At 38.2% G+C, this 12,504-nt stretch overlaps 1 protein-coding gene across 2 annotated transcripts in view; it reads left to right on the top strand.

Moving 5' to 3' along the window:
* The window catches only part of LOC142553901 (uncharacterized), a 68,540-nt gene that overhangs the window by 18,052 nt on the left and 37,984 nt on the right, over positions 1–12,504 (top strand). The window contains exon 2 of one of the 2 annotated variants that reach the window (XR_012822042.1): positions 1,253–1,626. The exons of the other annotated variant lie outside the window; for it this stretch is intronic. The gene's annotated coding sequence lies outside the window, so the exon portion shown is untranslated. Of the gene's footprint in view, positions 1–1,252; positions 1,627–12,504 lie in introns of those variants that run through there. 2 annotated transcript variants of the gene reach the window in all.

Here is a 12,504-nt window from a genome sequence, read left to right as displayed (position 1 = left end):
TACTCATTATACATTTTAGTGAATTAACACATTAATTTAGATTAAACTCTTGCATGATTTTGCATGGATTCAACTTTAAGTATTTAAATACTATGTTTAATTCCTTGAATATATATTATACCTAGATTAATTCATCCCCATTTATATACATATTTTTATTTAAGCTCTAATTAAATATTAACCTAAAGAACTTATTTAATAACTTAGCTCTAATTAATTTAATAAATCCTAAAACATTCTTTTTCTTTAAATTAATTTATTCCTCGACTTAAATTAAATTTAGGAATATTTTCTTATTATTAATCTTATCTCAAATCTCAAAACTCCGGTCCGACCTCGCGTATTTATCCTGAAAAGATAAAACTAAACATCTACTTTTAAAATAAATAAAACACTTCATATATATATAAAATATTCATTTTTAATTTAAATAGTAGCAATTATGCATGACTTATACCTAATCTGATTTTTCGGGTTCTACACAACTCCTTCGGGTAGGTCACCGAAAGTATTTTTTTTTTAGTTTTTTGTTGTGGGTATTTTGTGCTAAGTCACCGTAAATGTTCCAATCTAGTACGGGCATTTAAAACAATTGATGATAACTGTCATTTAGAATTTCTTGCTATCATGCTTGGGTATATTAATGAGGGGGTTTGGCTGAGTTTGTAGGTTTCGTATAGCATAGGCCTATGAGTGCTCGATTGTTTATTGTTTCCAATCAAATGTTATTTTACCTTAAAATGCAATCAAATTATTGTTTCCAAACTTTAAAAAATAAAAGAAACGGGGAGCATCTTAGACCAAACTTTGGATTATTTTTGCTGATGTTCTTTGTTTCTTGAGTAAAATGTTCTAATTTTACTATCAACTCATCAAACTATTTAACTAGACGGGAATATGCAGTAATAGCCTCTCATATGTTCCTCGCATCTGAATTTTCGAGTGTTAATCTTTTCCTGTATTTTTCTTGAATGGTATTTGTATTGTGATGCAATTGCAGTACGTTCAAAGGAGATTGGTACAAAATTCATATATCAACATCCTAATGGCTAATTGTTTAATCTGGAACCATTTTAAAAAAAATGATGAAATTTGAATTACTTTGCCAATATTAAACTTCTTTCGGCTACAAAACAAGGCATCCTATTCGACTGGAGATAAGAAGCTGGCTCCTGTTTTTTCCCTTTTCTTTGAATAACTTTGCCAATATTAAAATATTCTTTTAATTTGAAGTCATATATTTGTATGTTAGAGTTCTGGTTATTTACGAAATGGATAAAGCATGGATTATTCTGCCTTCAAGGCTTGTACCCGAATACGAAGAAGGGGTTCAAAAATTTATCGCACAAGCTAGGAACTATGCCAAAACACGTGAAGTAATTCTATGTCCTTGCAAACGTTGCAAAAATAATAAGTATATGAAATTTGACGAAGTGTACGATCACTTAATTATTAATGGGTTCGATCCTTCTTACACGATCTGGGTCTTTCATGGTGAAACTTATATTCCACAATTTCAAGGTCAAAGTAGTTCAGGAGGAGTTCAGGAGAAGGAGACTGAAAGTAGAGAGGCATATAACTTATATATAGATGTCTTTTTCTCGGATGAAGGGGTTGCACACACTATGTCTGAGGCAAAAGATTATGAGTTTGCTAATTTATTAGTAGATGCAGAAATTCCTCTCTTCCCTGGTTGTACAACTTACACGAAGTTACCAGTAGTCGTTACATTATACAATTACAAATGTACAAATGGTCATGCTGACAATAGTTTCAATGAGCTCCTTAAGAACTTACATGACATGCTTCCAGGAAAAAATACACTTCCAGAAAATGTTTACTAAATGAGAAAGATGTTAAAACCATTTGATTTAGAATATGAGAAAATTAATGCATGTCCAAACGATTTTTGTCTATTTAGAAAGGAGGTTAAAGATTTGGACTCATATCCAAAATGTGGTTCTTCTAGATGGAAGGTGGACAAAGTCACCCAAAAAGTTTGTAAAGGAATTCCTGAAACGGTGCTACGGTATTTTTCCGTGATACCAAATTGAAAAGGATGTTTAAATCAGAAGAAAAAGCTGAAAACTTTATTTGGCACTCGAAAAATAAAATTCAAGATCATATGATGCGTCATCCAGTTGATTCTGTATCTTGGGATACAATAAATCATAAGTGGCCAGCTTTTGGATCAGATCCTAGAAATCTCCGACTTGGTCTTGCAACAGATGGATTCAACCCTTTTGGTGATCTTAGTTCTAGATATAGTTGTTGGCCAGTTATTTTGGTCAATTACAATCTTCCTCCGTTGATGTGTACGGCGAAGGAAAATCTTATGCTGACATTACTGAGTCCAGGGCCGAAGCAACCAGGAAATGATATAGATGTTCAAATGATATAGATGTATACTTGGAACCCCTAGTGGAGGATTTGAAGGAGTTATGGGACTTAGGTGTGGAGACGTATGATGCATTTAGTAAGTCAATGTTCAATATGAAGGCTATTTTGTTGTAGACGATAAATGATTTTCCAGCTTATGGAAACTTAGCTGGATGTGCCACAAAAGGTAAATTTGGTTGCCCAATATGTGGTGAAGACATATCTTGTACGTGGCTTAAGTACAGTAGAAAGTTTGCATATTTAGTCCACAGGAGATTTCTTGCCCCTAATCATCCATTCCGTCAGAAAAAAATGGTTTGATGGGAACGAAGAGACAAAAGGCAAACCTAAGCCTTTCAATGGATTAGAAATTCTCAATGCCGTGAAAGACATTGAAAATGACTGGGGTAAGAAGAAAATAGGTATGGACTTCAATAATACGAAGAAAAAGAGGAAGAAGCGGGATGGTTCAAAAAAAGTTAAAAACCCAGTTCAAATGTGGAAGAAGACGTCAATATTTTTCGATTTGCCATACTGGAGTGTAAGTTATTTTGCACTCTATTAATGATCTTTTTTTAAATTGTATTTTTTGTTAATAAATTGTTCTGAATCATGAACTAATATATGAAATGTGTTGATGGTTATAACTTGTAGGGGCTCCTGCTACGTCATAACTTAGATGTGATGCATGTTGAAAAGAATGTCTGCGAGAATATCATAGGCACAATGTTAAACTTGAAGAAAAAATCCAAAGATGGTGTTAATGCTCGCAAAAATTTGTGGCACTTAAACATTATAAAAGAATTACATCCTCAAGAAAAAGGACTGCTGCACCTTACACATTGTTTAAAAAAGAAATGGAAGTATTTTGCTCTAGGTTGAAGAAAATAAAGTTACTTGATGGCTACAACTCAAATATTGGTAACTGTGTTTCTCTGGAAGAACGTAAGCTTATTGGGCTGAAATCTCATGATTGTCATGTTCTAATGCAAAAATTGCTTTCAGTAGCATTGAGAAGTCTTTTACCAAAAGGTTCACGTAATGCTATATTTTTGCTTTGTGCATTTTATAATGAGTTATGTCAAAGAGTGTTAGACAGGAACCGTCTAGAACAATTTGAGGAGAATATTGCTGAATCCTATGTATGTTGGAGAGGTACTTTTCACCTGCGTTCTTTACCATCTCTGTTCATTTGAATATTCATTTGGCAAGAGAGGCTTGCCTGTGTGGGCCAGTTCAATTTCGCTGGATGTATCCATTTGAGAGGTAATAAATGTTAATCTATATTTATACTAATTTAATATCTTACAACGAATTAGATTGTGTTATCAGCACTTCTTTCTTGAGAATTTGTATTGTTATTTAGGTTTTTGAAAATGATTAAAGGGTACGTGAAGAACCGAGCAAGGCCAGAGGGTTGCATAGCTGAGTGTTACCTCGCAGAAGAACGAATGTTGTTTTGTAGTGATTATATAAAAAAAGCTGCTATTATTGGTCTGCGATCTAATCGGAATGAGGATTTGGAGAATGGAGTGGAAGGTCGCCCAATTCTCAAGGAAAAGAAAAGATTTTAGAAGAAAATGTGTTGCAAGCAGCACATCGATATGTGTTGTTCAATACTGCAGAAATTGATCCTTACATAAAGTGAGTTGTAAATTGCAACTCTAATAGTCTTGGTATATTGCATAATTCATATATTTTAACAATCATCTTTCAATGATTTTAAATAGGATGCACATTGAGGAGCTTAAACAAACAGATCATCGTTTCTCAAGCAATGGCACATTGTTACAAAAACGACATATGGAAACATTTTCTCAATGGTTATCAAAACATGTTTCTGATAATTCTTCAGATCAGATTTGATGGCTAGCACATGGTCCAAGAAAACATGTTATATCTTATACAGGTTATATTACAAATGGACATCGGTTCCACACAACTGATGTTGGAAGATCGACACAAGATAGTGGTGTTTCAGTTGAAGCCGATACTATTTGTCAATCTAGTTCTACTAATTCACATACAGCAAGAAGACTATCATATTATGGGGTTATACGAGATATTGTGTTACTAGACTATTATTTGTTCAAAGTTTCTGTCTTTAGATGTGATTGGGCCAATCCTAGAACTGATATCAAAATGGAGGATGGTTTTACACTGGTCAACTTACACCAAGGACTAAGAACTTTTGAAAACGATCCTTTCATTTTAGCATCACAAGCAAAGCAAGTTTTCTATTCTAGGGAAAATGATGAATCAAATTGGTATGTTTTGCTAAAAGCGCCTCCTCGAGGTATTTATAACATGAATTCGCTTGAAGAGGATGCATATACGTCATCAAAACCTCTTGATGTATCCAGACTTGGGGTTAACATTACTGAGAAAAAACCGTATTCAAGAAATGAGTGTGAGGGAATTGATGTGATTGATATGCCATGATTGAAATTTTCAGCTATATATTTTATAGTTATTTATTTGAAATAATAAATTTTATTTCATGACTGAAATTTTTAGCTGTAGATTTTATAGTTATTTATTTGAACAAATAAATTTTTTTCTCAACTTTTATTACTTTTTATTTACAGTTTCAGCGTATTTTTCTTGTTAATTTTCAGTATTGCATCATGTCATATTACATGTTTTATCAAATCATTGTATAGCATTCAAATGACGAGAAAAATGGACAAAAAACGCAGCAGAGAATTTGTAGCTGAAATTCAGGTGATATCTTGTATTATTTTTTAATTCTTGGTTTATTTTAATAAGTACACTTGTGCATTTCAACATCTATTTATGCTGTTTTGCAGGAAAAAAATGTTAATCGGCTATCGAGAATAGAATCTAACAATTCACCTGATGCTTCACAACATTTGCATGGTAAAGAGTCAGTTGATGACATAAACATTGCTGGGAAAAAGGGAAGATGTAATGCCCGAGAATTGTGTTATTGTAATATGAAATGATTTGTTGATAATTGATGTGATTATAGACGAAATGGATCGGACCGGAAAAGCCGGAAATAAGACTGGAATTATGTGTGAGGATGAGCCCTCGCGCATATGCACGACCCAGCCGTGCGCATATGCGCGAGATAGGCAGAGAACCTCGCGCATATGCGTGATAGGACCCGCGCATATGCGCGAGTATGGCAGAGAACCTCGCGTATATGCGCCGGTCGAGGGCGCGCATATGTGCGAGATGGCCGTGAAGGTACGCGCCGAGACATAGTGTCTCGCGCATATGCACCGAGGAGGGTCGCGCATATGCGTGAGACGTGCAGCCTAAAGATGAAGCCACTTGCCCATTAACATGCATTTATATATATATGATTCATGCCTCCGAATTCAGGAAAGGAAAAAAACGAGAAAAAGCTCCAAGGGGAAAGCTCAAAATTCCTTGAATCGTAGAGTTGCGATTTTTGCAAAATCCGACCGTCCGATTTTTAATCCGACTTCAGTGCTGTGTTCCTATCGATAAGAGCTTCAACTAGACGTAAGTTTCACTACGTTTTGTTATGATTTGGAAATATGATATTGAAGAAATCAGATATGATTGATATATGCTGTTCTTGCGATATTAGACATCGTATAATCGAAACCGGATTGAAGAACAAATACCGTATGAAATTGTTATGATTTTCAGAATGGATTTGATTGAGATTTGATATCAGATTTGTATTGTTATTGGTTATGAGTTGTGGGAATTGATATCTATTGACTTGTATTGTTGGGTATATTGAGATTGTGCAGTTATGCCGTTAAAACAGAATTAGATTGAGTTTTGATTATATCCAGTATTGATTCGAGTGGTATATTGATATTATACTCTTCGATATTGTCATTGCCAGATTGAGTATTGACAGATTCGAATTCGAGACTTCGACTTCGTCAGATCGACAGAGAAATGTATAAATCAATGTTAACCGGGAGATCGACTCGAGTCAAATTGGACTTGAGTTTCCCAAAAACCACATACTTTATTTATTGCATTGATATTTGCAATTTATGAGTTTGATATACTTAGTCTATCGAATTATAGCAAAGCGTGCATTGAGTCATGGGCGGAGATGCCTAGTTATTGGCGGATATGCCAAGTCTTTGGCGGATATGCCAAGACACTGGATATTTGGTTTATATCGATGTTGTGTAGAAGCGGATCAGCTTCTATTGCGGAGATTTGGTATATTATGCCAATGTCCAGGAATCGGGATCCCTAGATTAGAAATGAGTCGAGTCTGAGATGACGAGTCCAGAGTTATTTACAGCGTTATATCGATTCATGTCTCTCAGATTTGACACACGCTATTGATATCTGTTTCATGCTTTTGTATATGTTTATATGATTGCATGTATACATTGTTTATACTGGGATTATATTCTCACCGGAGTTATCCGGCTGTTGTTGTGTCTGTATGTGTGCATGACAACAGATGGAACATGATCAGGGTCACGAAGAGGATGAGAGATTCAAGATTACCATGGAGATCCGAACTTAGAGTAGATTGATTTTCAGTACTTGATGTAATGGCTGAATTTTAGTTGAGATAAACATATGTTGTACAAGACTTATACTTTATGTTGATATGTATATCAGATAGATTTCATTATGTTCCGTACTTATGTTTTTTATAAAAAAAATGTAGACCCAGATTAATTAAATGATCCTAATAAAGATTAAGAAGACGAACTAGGTTCGAGTCCCCATAGCAGGTGGTATCAAAGCAGTAGGTTACCTTAGCCTGAGATAGAAGATAGTGAGCGGGGTAGAATGAGTTTTCTTGCTTACTTTTGATTGCTAGCATGTTTTACTGCTTTGAACTGCATGTTTACCTGATTATCTGATGTGATTGGAAACATGTGTTATTGAGAAATGAATCAGAACCGATTCTTGATCAGCAGTAAGATGATAAGAGGAGGACTGAAACAGGTTTGTTGTATTTGGTTGCTAACCCTTTTGATAATCAGATATGCCTCCCCGAAGAATCCCGGAACAGGGTAGCACTTCAGCTAATCCGATGGATGTCACAACAACACCGATGGAAACATTACTAAAGAGGTTTTAGTCGTTTAAACCGCCAACCTTGAAAGGAACAAAGACTTCTGTTGATTGTGAGTGTTGGTTAGATGATATTGAGATGTTGTTTGTTTCCTTGGATTACATAGATGAGCGCCGAGTCCGATTGATTGGGCACCAAATGCATGACGTTGCAAAGAACTGGTGGATCACGACAAAGAGAGCATTGGAGCATCGAGGTACGAGTATCACTTGGAATGTCTTTAAAACCGAGTTCTATCAAAGATTTTTCCCAGTATCGTACAGAAAAGACAAGGGTGCAGAGTTTGCAAATTTGAGACAGGGTCAGTTGAATATAGAAGAATATGTGGCCAAGTTCTCTACCTTGTTGCGATTTGCTCCACACGTTGCCGAGAATGACGAAGCTATTGCTGATCAGTTCATCAATGGGTTGAATCCTGAGATCTTTACATTGGTGAACACCGAGCGACCGAATAACTTTGTTGATGCCTTGAATAGAGCCAAAGGAGCTGAAGCTGGTCTGATGAGACAGAAAGGAGCTTCGTATGTTCCTCCAGTACCGAGACCACAGCAACCCCCTCCCAGATTTGAGAGTGGCAGCAGCAGTGGTGGAAAGAAATATTATCTGAAAGCTAGAGGAAGACAGTTTAAGAAGTCTGGCAGCAGTTCTTCTAGCTCCAGTGGTTCCCGACAGAGCCAGAGTTATATCGGGACTTATTGCAGAACTTGCGGAGGGAGACATCCGACCGAGCAATGCCAGGGAGTGATTGGTAGTTGCCGTATCTGCAGACATCAAGGACACTTTGCCAGAGTATGTCCACAGAAAGGTTCCCAGGGATCCCAGGGAGCAGAATCAGTCGGATCAGTGGCTCAAACTGATAGACGATCATCAGCTGTTCATTCCTTCCAGCCACCACCGACTACTACTCCGTCACAGCAGAGGCCAAGAGGAAGCCAGACAGTTAGCCAGCCACCTAAACAGCAGGTCAGAGTATTTTCTTTGACAGAGCAACAGGCCCAGGAAGCACCAGATGATGTTGTTGCAAGTAACTGTTCTTTATGTGGTTACCCTGCTTATGTATTGATAGATACGGGTGCTTCTCATACATTTATTTCTGAGCGATTTGCATTGAGTCATGCATTGCCTGTTGAGTCTTTATCATCTGTAGTATCTGTCTCTTTGCCTTTGGGGAGAGGTCTTGTATCAGTGACATCTGTTAAACATTGTATGCTACAGTATGATGGGCATGAGATTGAGTTAGATTGTATCGTACTTGGGTTATCTGATTTTGATTGTATTATCGGTATTGATATGCTGACCAAGTACAGAGCTACCGTTGATTGTTTCCATAAAATTGTGAGATTCAGACTTGAGATGACTGATAAATGGAAATTTTACGGTAAGGGTTCTAGATCGAGAATTCCTTTGATATCTGCTATTTCTATGACTCGATTATTACAGAAAGGAGCAGAGGGTTTCCTTGTGTATTCAGTTGACGTACTGAAATCGAGCCCATCATTGGCTAATTTGCCAGTGGTATTTGAGTTTGCTGATGTTTTCCCAAATGAGATTCCGGGTTTGCCTCCGATTTGAGAGATAGACTTCAGCATTGAATTGGTACCAGGTACAGTTCCGATTTCTAGAGCTCCATACAGAATGGCACCGATTGAGTTGAAATAGTTTAAAGAGCAGTTAGAGGATTTACTGGCCAAGGGTTACATCAGACCGAGTGTTTCTCCTTGGGGTGATCCAGTACTGTTTGTGAGAAAGAAGGACGGTTCAATGAGACTTTGCATTGACTACCGGCATCTGAACAAGGCTACGGTAAAGAACAAATACCCTTTGCCTCGTATTGATGATTTATTTGATCAGTTGCAGGGTTCTTCGATTTATTCCAAGATCGATCTGAGATCTGGATATCATCAGCTGAGAGTCAGAGATTCTGATATCTCGAAGACAGTGTTCAGAATCAGGTATGGCCATTATGAGTTTATTTGTAACGTACCGTACTTTTACTACTAAAAAAATTTGCGGAAAAATTTAAAATTTTCTTAAACATAAAATCCCCTTTCAAATTGTTATCAGATACAAAGTTTGCTAAAAAAATTACTTGTTCAAAGCATCATAAATCAAGACATAAAATAAGATTTTTTGATCATTTCTTAAAAAATTCAAAACGTGGGCGGTCCTTGGGTTTAGCCTCCCGCTCAGTCCAAGCCTGCTCCTTGGTCCCCACCTCCAGCCTCCGCATAAACATTCTCACCTGCATCGATCAAGCCTAGTGAGTCTAAAGACTCAACACGTATAAACTGGTAATAACGAATAATACATAGTAAAACCACATGCAGTTTAAAAATAGAACATACATACTTGAAACTTGAACTTGAAGTAACCTTGAACATTCATACATAACTTAGACGTGCCATAACGTAAAAACTTTCATAAACATGCTTGCATACTTGTACATACATAAACATACATGAAATTCATTATTTTGCGTAGAGATATGTTTCAATGCAAGTGACCCATAACATAATCGCCTGATCAGACTAAACCACAGTACTGGGATGACAGGGGCGAACCCACTACATACATTGGCCACAAGACATTTCGCATACCTCAAAAACTTGAAAATATTTTCTTTGCACGTCAAACATACTTACTTGGTGTTGAGGGATTCGTTGGACTTCGATTGGGGCCGTTGCTGCACTAACTAACTGAATTCAAAATACTTAACTTGCATTGCTTAGACGTAGGTTGTGAGGCCCGGGGCCGAAGAGGGCGGGGGGTGATCGCCGGTGCCATCAGTTGCACGGACAATGAGCGGCTCCTGGCAGGCTTCTAGGTGAAGGGAACATGAATGAACCGAACCCACACGGGAATGAGAGGGATTCTGAGACTGTTCAATGTAATGGACTGTACAGTTGAAGAGGGCTTAAAAGATTTGATTTGTACTACTCATATCACGAAGGTGCATCTTCTTTTCGGTAGCTCATCACATAAGAACTCCAAAGTTAAGCGTGCTTGACTTGGGGCAATTTTGGGATGGGTGACCTCCTGGGAAATTTCCCAGGGTGCGTGTGAGTGAGGACATAAGCACGCTGGAAAGACTCGTCTTGATACAGTGAGGACAGTCGTCGAATTCGGGACGTTACAAGTGGTATCAGAGCCGACCTCTCTTAGTACGGTGTGGTTCGGGGACGAACCAAGCGGAAGCTGGTGGGCATGTGAGGCCCGGGGCAGAAGAGGGCGGGGGGTGATCGCCGGTGCCATCAGTTGCACGGACAATGAGCGGCTCCTGGCAGGCTTCTAGGTGAAGGGAACATGAATGAATCGAACCCACACGGGAATGAGAGGGATTCCGAGACTGTTCAATGTAATGGACTGTACAGTTGAAGAGGGCTTAAAAGATTTGATTTGTACTACTCATATCACGAAGGTGCATCTTCTTTTCGGTAGCTCATCACATAAGAACTCCAAAGTTAAGCGTGCTTGACTTGGGGCAATTTTGGGATGGGTGACCTCCTGGGAAGTTTCCCAGGGTGCGTGTGAGTGAAGACATAAGCACGCTGGAAAGACTCGTCTTGATACAGTGAGGACAGTCGTCGAATCTGGGGCGTTACATAGGTACTCATGCTCACCACCAAACTCCATAAATAACTTAAGACGTTCTAAAACACTCGGAAATTGGCCTCATTCAAATCAATGTACTAAACCCTCACACGAAATCCCAAAGCAAACAATTAAGTTTTCCCAAAACATGAAGTGCACGAGCCCCGGGACTGGATCCGTGTATGGGTCCGTGTGTGTGCGCAAAGAAAGTACCAACAAAAGGAGGGGACACAGACCCCGTGCCCAGGTCCGTGTAGACTCGGTAAAATCTGTCGTGCAGAAGGGGAAAGGCACGGACCCCGTGCCAAGGTCCGTGTGGGGATCCGTGTAGGCTCCCAAAAATGGCACCAAGGAGAAAACTGAAGGCACGGACCCCGTGCCAAGGTCCGTGTCCGGGTCCGTGTACCTACGGGAAGTGCAAACTCACAAAATTCCAATACATGCTATGCTTATCATTCTAGACTCGATCTTATGGACCATGAACCGACACCCCGAGACCCATCCTAGCGTGCCATAACATCGACCCAACTTCGTACAAGCACCCAAAGCAATGATTTCCACCCTACGACACATACAATTGAAAAACGTGGCAATTGACACCAACTTGTTTCCTACGACTTCTAATGCATTCAAGTACCTATCGACACTAAACGACATATTAAATGACATCCCATAATCATACTACGCATACCTAGACGCAGCAACGATCCCCCGTCGATCTCCAACGAAGCCTGCAACAATAAAATCTCAAAAACACATCAATACATAATTTTCTGAAAAACGAAGTTTGAGCAGTCCCACGAAAAACGTCATATCTCACTCAATTTTCATCCAAAAATTTCGAATTTACTGTCAAATCGAAGTTATCAAAAAGTTCTACAATTTTTGCGTTGAAAGTTTTCTCAAAAATGCGATCCGAAAAATCGCGGTAATTAAAAATACAGCAAAAAACGAAAATTTTAGATCTAAAATGGTTTCAAAAGTGTTCTACACGTAATTGCTCAAACTCCTACGCATTGCAGATGTATTTTTACACATAAATAACAACACAACGCATAATATGACGAGATTGATGCAGCAATAACAGAATATACGTGTCTTTAGATTTTTAAACGTTACCGAACGACGATACCGAAGCGGGAACGAGCGAGGCTTGATCCGGGATGATCGTGGCTCGACTTTTCTGGCACCGAAACACACGAAAACTCACTGGAAAGCTGTAGGGGAGGGACAGCTGCTCTCTAGCAAAGAACCCTAGGTTTTGCTCTTTTAAAAAAAATAAAAGAAATGGAAATCTGAATGTGTGTGTGTGTTTTACGGCTCTTGGTATGTGTAAAAGTGTGTAAATCGTGTATTGTGTGTGTGTAGCGTGAGTTTTAGAGTAGATTAGGGGAACGATTTGCTAATCACTTAATTAACAATGCTAATTAAAGTGCTAATTAGAATATTAAAAAATGCTAATTGCCACAACTAAG

Source organism: Primulina tabacum, chromosome 8 (assembly GCF_025594145.1).
Source record: "Primulina tabacum isolate GXHZ01 chromosome 8, ASM2559414v2, whole genome shotgun sequence".
NCBI lineage: Eukaryota > Viridiplantae > Streptophyta > Magnoliopsida > Lamiales > Gesneriaceae > Primulina > Primulina tabacum.
The sequence above is the reverse complement of the archived record's forward strand: the minus strand, read 5'-3'. Positions and strand labels throughout refer to the sequence as shown.